Raw genomic sequence first — 11115 nt, 5'->3', positions numbered from 1 at the left:
TCCGTGGTTCTAGCACGGTCTCTCAACTGTTATAATTGGCCTATTATCTGATTTTAATACATTTTAAACCTATGGTTCAATTTTAACTTTAACCGCTTTATTTAACTATTTTTTAGGGAAGATTTCAACGTTATTTAAAACACGTCTTGAACCACGTCACATAAATGCACCCGCAGTCCCCGACATATCTAACATTGTTGAGATTTGGATTTGGGTTACATAAATGCACACCCGAGTTTAGGAAGGTAACAGCGCACCTAAAGCAACTACTCACTTTCAACTTTGCGAGGGCCATGGAAAATTCACTAATGGCACACCTCGATTTTAAGGATTAATTATATGAGGGCCATGGGTTAGGGATATTATTATAGAAAAAGTGTAATGTTTAACTTTATGAATTACTAACCAGATCAAAGGTATTGTTAAATTAATCAAAAAATTCATGAACTTCAAACTTTCAATCTCATAGCACAAAAAACGTCACTGCCAACATTGTTATGATCTAATTACACATTTTTATCATCTTATCCAATAGCACTTACACACTCATTTTAATTCTTTGCACCTATTGACTTACGTACTCCTTCTGATTTATGCATTACATATACAAAATCACACATTCATCAAGCCACACACCTTTCAACAGACAGAGAATTGAGAAAAACATATTTTGCCTCAGCGTTTGAACAGTAAACGGCAATCGGAATTTTTGTGAATTTTTATAATCAGTCAAACAATTCAACAGGCTGCTTGAATTTGATATTTCAGAGCAGAAGCATACCCTTAATCATTGAGCTTAACCACACTTTATGACTAAAACAAGTATAGTGACTAAAAAATAATAATATTAATACGTCTACTGTCCATCTTTTGCATTTGCAGTTATACATTGAATCCATGTAAACAACAGCTTTAACTTCTCTTTTATGATAAGCAACGATCAGTTAACTTCATACAAAATTGAATAAAATAACACTTCTATTGAATTAAACATGGTTCATAAAGCGGACATCACCTATATCTTTATACATCGTATTCAAACAGAATACTACTAAACTAAAATTACACCAGAACTTAATGAACTAACAGGCATAGTAATTCAGGTGAAGCATATTGCCATTACATTATTTTATAAGAGTTGATTCCCAAGTTCAGCACCCTGTTCAAATTGCCAATAATTAACTAGGAGGCATCTAAATGAGAAACTGAAATACCCCACTGATTTACAACTAGATGCTGCTCACAGCATAGTGTTTACTAACAACTAGCAGGATGCCATATATCATAAACTAGAAACTTAAGCAAGTAAACCAAGTAAGCTAAATCATGAACCAAAAAAAACTGATTACAACTACTAATCAAAGCTCTGAATGCCATCTTGATTCCAAATCAAACCTTACATTATGTGAAATGCAGAAGTGTACCTGATGACAGCAAATGGAAACAAGTGAAGTGAGCTGAAAAGCGAAACAGCAAGAGTAGAAGCAGCAGTGAAACAATAACAACGATAACAGGGCCTCACGATCAAAGCAGCTTATACCAAACTTCCAAATACCCAAAACTCAAACTATTCTTCCTAGATACAAGGATTTGTGATTTTTCAGAAGTTTATAGCTAAACAAGAAAGCCAGATAACCAGAAACAAAACCCAATTTGGAGCCATTTTCAACCAAACCAAAGAATTCAGTGTTCTTTTCAGTTATATCTCTCAACTATCTCTTTTTTCTTAATTCTCGTTTGTTCTTTCCATCTCCTTCCCTCTCTTCTCCCTGTGTGATCCTCTATATAGGCAGTAGAAAATGCCCCCTTGGATTCACAAATGCCCTTTCAACAATTTTTAATTAACTCCACTTAACTTAGTTCTTTAAATTAATCAGTAGTGCATTTTCCTAAACCCTACCACTGTGGGGAAGCTCCCTAAATTAGTTGAGACTCCATGCTAATTGCTTCAAAACCAAATGGACCAAATTAAACCCAAATGAATGGGCTGTTCTTTGAAATAAATGGGTCGGAACTGGACCAGGGCCCAAACAGAATTTGAATTCTATCTTGACTACTCAATGAAAGACTAGACGAGTTAACAACTAAACGAGTTTCAAAAAAATATTCTAGCTAAATGACTGGTTCTCCTTTTAAAATTGATTAGGGAGCTGTAATTAGACTACACTATCATATTAGCAAGATTTAAATTAAACTAATTATACGACTGAAAAAATCAGAATTTAAACATGCTGTTAATGACAGAATCAAACAGACCAAACAAGAAAAATCACATAACAAAACTTGGAGAAGAAAAACGGGAAAGGAACAACACAACCAAAAATCAATTTTAGCTAAAATTTGTTCCAGTTTTAATTTATTCAATCGAAAATAAAGAGAAGAAGAGAAGAGGAGAGGAAGCTAAGAATAACAAAATGAAAAATGAAGAAACTCACCGATTCGGCTTGACCTCGTGACTGACCCCCTAATTTAATCCACAAATAACGTCATCCGCTTATTCTTTGCCAAGAACAAGCGAACAATGTTATTTCAGGACAAAATAGACCTTGAATGCTGAGTAAAACTTCGAGGGATGTCTTTGCATGAACGAACTCGCTATGGCTTCTAAGGCTCGAACCCTAGATTTGAAATTCGAAGAGTTCAGGCCATGTTCGAGGGAAATGGAGTAAGGATTTGGGAAAAGAGGGTCTGGGTGGTTAAGGGGTGTAATTTTGAAGGTGTTTGGAGGTGGCGCCGCCACCCTAAGGCGGTGGGGGAATGGTGGCGGCGCTAGGATTTGGGGGTTGGTCTTTGAGAGAGAGAGGGGTGTGAGAGAGAGACGATGAGAGGAGGGGGGTTCTCAGGGGTGGGGTCGTTCCGGGTATTTTATTATAAAGGGGGCGATCTTAGCCGTCGGATTGAATGAGATCAATGGATATGATGAAAAGGTGTTCAGGACGGCGTCGTTTGGCTATGGGCGGGGTCAGATCAGGTTGGGGACGGATCTGGGCCGGTTTTGAACGGGTTTGGACGGGTACAAGGGTGTTTGGTTTGGGCTTGGGTGAATTGAATTGGGATTGGCCCAAAAAATCTCATCCCCTCTAATTTTTCTTTTTCAATTTTAAATCCCCCTTTTTAAAATAAAATCCTAACTTAATCCCTAAATCAAATTATTCTACCAAATTAACTTAATTATTTCTAAACAATAATTACCACGATTAATTAAGTACCAAATTATAAAAAAACTTCCAAAATTCGAAATAGAAATGCAAAAAATGCAACATGACTATATTTTTTATCTTTTCTATTTTTTTGTTAAACAAATTAATGTATTAATTAATATAAAAATATAAAAATTAAATCCTAAATACAAATGCAATATTTTTATATTTTTTATGATTTTAACAAAATTAAATGTGCACACAAGAAATGTAAATAATCAGGAAAATTCTACAATAATTCCTAGAATAGCAAATAATTAAATAAAATAATAAAATTAAATTAAATTTTGGGAATTCTTTGGAGTAATTCATGTGAGGCAAAAAGCACGTGCTCATAGTTTGGTGACACTTTTATCATGTCGGCATGCACTTGACGTTGAAAGCATTTACGGACATACTGAATACAATCCATCTCCATGGTCATCCAAAAGTAACCTGCCCTGAGTATCTTCTTGGCCAGAACGAAACCATTCATGTGCGGGCCACATGTCCCAGCATGCACATCCTCAAGTATCTTAGAAGCTTCCTTTGCGTCGACATACCTTAGCAAACCCAAATCCGGAGTTCTTCTATACAAGTTCCCTCCATTGTGGAAGAATTGATTTGACAATCTCTGAAGCGTGCGTTTCTGAATTTGATTTGCATGCTTCGGGTATTCTCCTTTTGATAAGTACTCCTTGATGTCATGGAACCAAGGCTTTCCATCTGCTTCTTCCTCGACATGAGCACAATATGCCGGCTAATTATGGATTCTCATTGGGATGGGATCAATATAGTTCTTATCTAGATGTTGTATCATGGATGACAAGGTGGCTAATGCGTCGGCAAACTCATTCTAAATTCTGGGCACATGTCAGAATTCTATCTTTGTGAACCTTCTTTTCAATTCCTACACATGGTGCAGATATGGCAATATCTTGGAATTCTTGGTGGCCCATTCTTCTTGTACCTGGTGCACAAGCAAATCTGAATCGCAGATCACCAACAACTCCTGAATGTTCATGTCGACTACCATGTTGAGCCCTAGTATGCAGGCTTCATATTCTGCCATGTTGTTGGTGTAGGGAAATCTGAGTTTAGCAGATACCGGATAATGCTGACCCATTTCTGATACCAAAACTGCTCCAATGTCTACTCCTTTGAAATTTGCGGCTTCATCAAAAAACATCCTCCAATCGTCATATGATTCTATAATGTCTTCTCCCATGAATGATACTTCTTCATCAAGAAAATATGTTTTCAAGGGTTCGCATTCTCCTCCCACCGGATTTTTAGCGAGTTAATCTGCCAACGCTTGTCCCTTGACTGACTTTTGAGTGACCTAGATGATGTCGAACTCACTCAGCAGTATCTGCCATTTAGCCAACTTCCCAATAAGCATGGGCTTCTGAAATATGTACTTTAGAGGATCCATCCTGGATATGAGGTATGTAGTGTAGGCACAGAAATAATGCCTCAACTTCTGGGTTGTCCAGGTCAAAGCACAGCAAATGCGTTCAAGCAGAGAATACCGTGCTCCATAAAGTGTGATTTTCTTGCTCAGATAGTATATATTTTGCTCCTATCTTCTTGTCTCATCATGTTGTCCCAAAACACATCCGAAGGCTCCATATAACACGGATAGATAAAGTAGCAAAGGTTGTCCTGGTTCTGGCGGGACCAGAATTGGCGGTGTGGGCAGGTATTCCTTGATATTATCAAAAGCTTTCTAATAATCCTCGGTTCAACTTGTCTCGGCATCTTTCCTCAGCATCTTGAAGATGGGTTCAAATATTACTGTGGATAGTGCTATGAATCGGCTGATGTAGTTGAGCCTTCCCAGGAAGCTCATCACGTCCTTTTTTGCTTTTAAGGTGTAATAAAAGTTGTCTTCTCGGCATCGTCTTCATCTATCCAGATCTGGTGATAACCTGCGAAGCAATCTATAAAGGATTGGAGTTCATGCTTGGCGTATTTATCGATCAGGATGTGTATATTTGGCAGTGGGAAGTCGTCTTTGCGACTTGCTCTGTTTAAATCCCAATAATCAACACATACCCTGACCTTCCCATCCTTTTTCGGAACTGGCACGATATTAGCTAACCATGTTGGGTATTCAACCACTCTGAGAACTTTGGCTTTGATCTACTTGGTAACTTCCTCCTTGATCTTCAAACTCATGCCTAGTTTGAATTTTCTGAGTTTCTGCTTGACTGGCCGGCACATGGGATTGGTAGGCAACTTGTGAGCTACTATAGATGTTCTCAAACTGGTCATATCGTCATACAGCCATGCAATATATCCTCATATTTCTTTAGGAAACGGATGTACTCTTCCTTCTCTGTTGGTGACAAATGAATGCTGATGTGGGTCTCTTTAATAGTCTATGTGTCTCCCAAATTTACTGCTTCTGTTTCGTCCAAGTTGGATTTAGGCTTGTTCTCAAAATTCTCAGCTTCTCTGACAATTTCCTAGGGGATCTCATCTTCTTCCTCTGAGTCACTATTCTCATGTTGCGTTGCCTCATTACATGTCACAATCACTGGTTCATCAGGAAAAGTAATAATAACACTATAGAAGCGAAAAGTATAAAAATAATAATGAATAATGATAAAGGATGAATGCATTTGATTAAAACTGAGAAAATTGTTCAAACAAAGCTTGGCTCGCTGAATTGGGCATTTATTTTGAAACAAAGAAATCTTAAAACAAAATTGCAGGAAATTTTAAATGCCTAGAACGGCTATAAATTCTGCCAATCTACCCAGGGACTCGGCAGGCTCGGGATGGTGTGACGGTCCAGTTTCTGAGAATATCTCCCTTTGCCACGGTCTGAATGGAGAGGCCTTCTTCCTCCTCCTCCTTAATTATAGCTCTGCAGTCCATATCCTTATCTTACAAGAGCAGATTTGTCAGCCCAGCTAGTGCTTCTTTTTCAGCAGTTCCCCATATTGTGTCCGCCTATTGGAAAGCCTGTCCCAAACGGGGTATCGATTGCTCAAGAGGGTAATATAGTCCACTCCATGGAGGTGACCATTCCCTGTACTCCTGCCATGTATACTGGTATCCGAGCCCAAAGGTGGTACCATGATTTTCAGCCGTATCGGCTGGGTGATGCCTTGGAGGTTCTTTCCCAACCCTTTGCCGGGTTCATATTCGAACCATGCTAGTATGCTCTCTATTTTGTTACTCCACCACTTATCCTTCTCGATGGCATTGACCCGTTCAATGTGATGATAGGTTTCTCCTCCTAGCCTTCTTCTATGTCCAATGGTCGGGATGGTTTGACTGGTGTAGATGGCGTTACTCCCATCTCCATGAATTATTACCTCCTAACGATTCCATTCAAATTTTACGGCTTGATGTAGTGTGGAGGGCACGGTTCCAGCAGCATGGATCCATGGGCGGCCCAACAAAAGGTTATATGAGGCTGGTATGTCAAGCACTTGGAATTTAACATCGAACCAAGTTGGCCCCATCTGCAAGCAAAGGTTGATTTCCTCGATCGTGGCCCTCTGGGACCCATCGAAAGCCTTCACATTCATGCTTCCAGTCCATATTTTATAGAAACCTTTATCCAACCTTTTCAAGGTGTCCAACGGACAAATGTTTAGACTCGAACCTCCATCAATCAGGACCCTGGCAATGAACTTTTCTTCAAATTGTACCGTGATGTGCAATGCTCGATTGTGATTTAGACCTTTGTGCGGTAGCTCATCTTCATGGAATATAATCTTATAGCTCTCCAGCACCTGACCGACCATGTTGGTCATTTTCGCACCAGTGATGTTATTGGGTACATAAGCCTCGCTCAGTACTTTCATCAAGGCGTTCTTGTGTGCTTTTGAATTCTGTAGTAGTGATAGGATAGATATCTGAGTAGGGAATTTGTTCAGGTGATCAATAAAAGAATACTCTTTTGTCTATACTTTCCTCCATAGATCATCCGGCCCAGTCTCAATGATAAGCTGCCTAGCAGGGGCATCCTTACTTGAACCTCCCAGGTGTTCAGGTGTGTAGACTCTTCCAGTTCTAGTCATCCCTTGTTCGTTATCATATTCCTCTATCTTTGTCTTCCCTTTTCGTCGAGCCTCGGTGACATAATCCTAGGGTATTGCCTTTGAGTTGAATGGGGGTGTGGTTGACACCATCACAGTAAACGGTGTGACCACTTCTACCTCAAATGGAGTGGAGGTGGCTGCGGGCGAAGCTACTTCCACCTCGAATGGAACTAGTACAGCTACCTCAACCTCGATTGATGAATGAGTCTGTACCATGATAGGAGTAAGTGTGACTGCAACCTTAAAATTATCGCCTTCTCGGATAAGCCCAATTGACCCCTCAGGGTCCCATTCCTCATTTTCTATAATATGTACACCGTTACCTCTATGACCAGGGATGGGATTGTTGCAGACATTAGGTGCGGCTTCCTTTGCTTGTATGACCTTGTTGTCAATGAGTGTCTGGATTTTATCCTTCAATGTTCGGCACTCAGCACTATGTGCCCTTTCATACCGGAGTGGTACGCACAGGTTTTGTTCGGATTGACCCATTGGGATGGATTTTCTAGCGCCATAGCGGGAACAGGAGTGATGTAACCTGCGGCCTTTAACCTTTCATACAATTGGTCGATGGGCTCAGCGATGGCGATGTATTGTCTGGGTGGCTTGCAGTCGAAGTTGGGTCTTGGTCTTGGATAATTTTGGCGAGTTGGTGGTGACTGGAAGTGGGATGGTTGGGAATTATAGGTGTGATGGATAGAGGCTGGTTAGGAATATCTGGGAGATAAAGGTTGATATGTAGGTAGTGATGCTTGGTATGTAGGTGGAGGTGTTTGATAGGTAGGTGGAGATACTTGATATATAGGTGGAGGTGTCTGGTATGTGGGTAGGGTGTTTGGTATATGAGTGGGGTTTTTGGGCCCTGGGACACCATCACTGCCCCAACATATATTTTCTTCGATATGCCACCTGATTCAAGTGCCTTATTCGTGGCTTGCAGTGCCTCGAAATTCGTTACCATCCGGATCTTGATTCCTTCCTCGATCCTTTCTCCATGCTTGATGATGTCAGAGAATTTGTGATTTTCGATGACCATCAGTCTTTCATAATATTGTGAATCCTATGCTCTGACGAAGAATTTATTATTTTGTTCTTCATCCAAAGGGGGCCTGACCTTGGTGGCTTCCGACCTCCAACAAGTAGCATATTCGCGGAAAGTCTCAGTAGGCTTCTTCTTGAGATTTTGGATGTAGAAGACATCAGGTGCATTTTCTGTGTTGAACCTGAACCGATCCATGAAATCTGACGCCATGCTTACCCAATTTGACCATTTCTTGGGATTCTGGATGATATACCAAGACAACACGTCCCCAGTAAGGCTCCTCATAAAGAGCTTCATTCGAATCTTTTTATCTTTTCCAACCCTAACAAACTTATCACAGTAAGTCCTTAGGTGAACCCTGGGATCACCTGTACCATCGAACATTTCGAACTTGGGAGGTTTGTACCCCTCTGGCAGTTCCACATCGGGCTATATGCACAGATATTCGTAGTTCAAAACTTCTATTCCTCTATCGCCTTCAACACCTTGAACTCGGCTTGTTAGCTTCTTGAGTTCTTCGGCCATGTTCTTAATGAGCAGGTCCTTTTCAGAGGATTCCGGTGCATAGGAGATTAGCTAGGTAGGATGTGGTATAGTTTCCACGTATATGGGGTTGCTCTGATGGGCGCCAGGAACTTAGGTATAGTGATGCTCATTGGTAGAGTTTTGTAGATCGGGAATGAGTGGTGGTGAATTTTCGGGAGTGTGGTAAGTGGTGGTTAGTGGGTACGGGACTGGTTGATGTTGTTGTGGTGGAGTTGGTATTGGCAATGGATTGATATTTTGTGGTGGAGTTGCGTATTGGTTTGGTATGGTAGAATTTTGCGGCTGTTGGTTTTGTGTGTTTGAGGAGGTGTTGGGTTCTTTGCGTTCTGTTGGTGGATATCAGGGACATTGAGGGTGATTGATAAGTTTTCCAAATTGCAGACCTGCTCAAGTTCTCCTTTCAGTTCTAGTATCTTTTGTTCCAGCCTCAAAAACCAGGTCATTCAGGGCCGGAGTACTACGGCCATCGGAAGTCTCTGTGTTCTCAATGTTTTCCTTTCGGATTCCACTTAAGTTGTCCATCTTTGATTTCCCTCTACTTTTTGTGTTTCTTGGAGGAGCAGGAGGTGGAGGGCCTCTGGATCTGGTATGATATGCTGACAAGGCCAGTATGGATGAACCAACCTATGGGGATTGGAATAATAATAATAATAATAATAATAATAATAATAATAATAATAATAATAATAATAATAATAATAATAATAATAATAATAATAATAATAATAAACAAAACAAAAGGTAACAAGTTAGTGGAATCCTGAGATGTTTGCAGTATTTAAACACATAGTGCGAGATATAAACTCGTATCCTAATTTGGGAGCCTCGTTGTGCCCGAGGTAGGCCTAGCGACAAAGAAATTTGGAGAAATTCAAATGCTGATAAATGCTTCATTTCATAATATAAAAGTAGACGGATCCAAAACGACACTATTATAATAATAAAATAAGTCACTACTGCCACTTGGCCTTATTACATTTTGAAAAAAAAAAGTAAATCTAATCTATTTGGTCCCAAAAGGACCTTCCTCAGGTTGAATGTTCTCGTTGATCAAATCCTCCAGTTCATGTAGGTTCACCAGTAAAAATGTCTTTGCCAAATGTTCTCCTTCATTTCCCTCAGCATTCTGGCAATCAGTGACTCTCTTCCTCACCTTTCCTTCCAATTCCAACAAGCTGTATTCCAGATATTCCAGCTTTTCGCTGGATTTGGCGGCCCTCTCTTTTCATTCGTTGATTTGGTCATTTGACGGAAGATTCCTCCACCAGTCTAGCAAGAGTGAGGGTGTGCTAACCATACCGAAGATGGGGACCTCATTCTTCATTTTCTGCAAAACAAAAGGGTTAGACCTTACCCCCACCGGACTCGACTATTTATACATTTATGATCAGCATATCGACATTTAGTTCTTCAAAATAATGCACAGAATGTGGTTGCATCAGTTGGGATTATGGAAAACCTGATGGACTTTGGATAAGGCTTACCTTAAAGGATCATTATGTGGACAACATAACTGATCCTACTAGGTTTGACCATGATGCATGCACAATTTAAATAGAGTAAGGTTTCTATGGGGTTTTAGACTGGTACCCTCAAGCAGACAACTTGAGGGGGAAGGCACGGAACCGTCGACTGCACCGCTGATCGATTGGTTTTACCGCAAATAAGCCTTCCCGAATTTAAAGGTAGTAAATAGGAAGAGTGCAACCACTCATTAAAGCGTTGCTATAGGATTTGAGATGTGCGAGTGGAATATGATGCGGAGCATGATTTATGCAGCAATTAATAACATGTAGTCAAGTATTTTCACGTAGGGAAAAAATACAATATTTAAATAATTGAAAAGGAAGTTACATAAAAAGAAAAACAAAGAGGCAAGTCAATTTTCAGGGTAATAAATGAATGCTTAAATGCTTGAAAAATAGACAGTTAAATTTAGATAAGGGATCAGGGTACGGGATAAGCATGCTTGGACTAATTTGTAAAGACAAGTTCGTTATGGTAAGAGCCTAAAAATATCCCCAACAGAGTCGTCATGCTGTCGCGCCCCCTTTTTTCCTTTCGCAAAGAGGAGTCCGGGTCTCGACATTCCATGGGGTGTAATGACTCATTTCCTTTTGGGAATTGGGTATTTGAAGAGTCACCACCTTATGTATTATGGTGCGTTAGGGCACCTAGAGCGATTAACTCATGTAACTAGTTTGCATTACCAGAGATTAGGGTAAGGGCTCGAATTAACCTCGAGGGGAAGGTGTTAGGCACCCCTCTTGGTCCACAACTGTGGGTC

Source organism: Nicotiana sylvestris, chromosome 7 (assembly GCF_000393655.2).
Source record: "Nicotiana sylvestris chromosome 7, ASM39365v2, whole genome shotgun sequence".
NCBI classification, from domain to species: domain Eukaryota; kingdom Viridiplantae; phylum Streptophyta; class Magnoliopsida; order Solanales; family Solanaceae; genus Nicotiana; species Nicotiana sylvestris.
The sequence above is the reverse complement of the archived record's forward strand: the minus strand, read 5'-3'. Positions refer to the sequence as shown.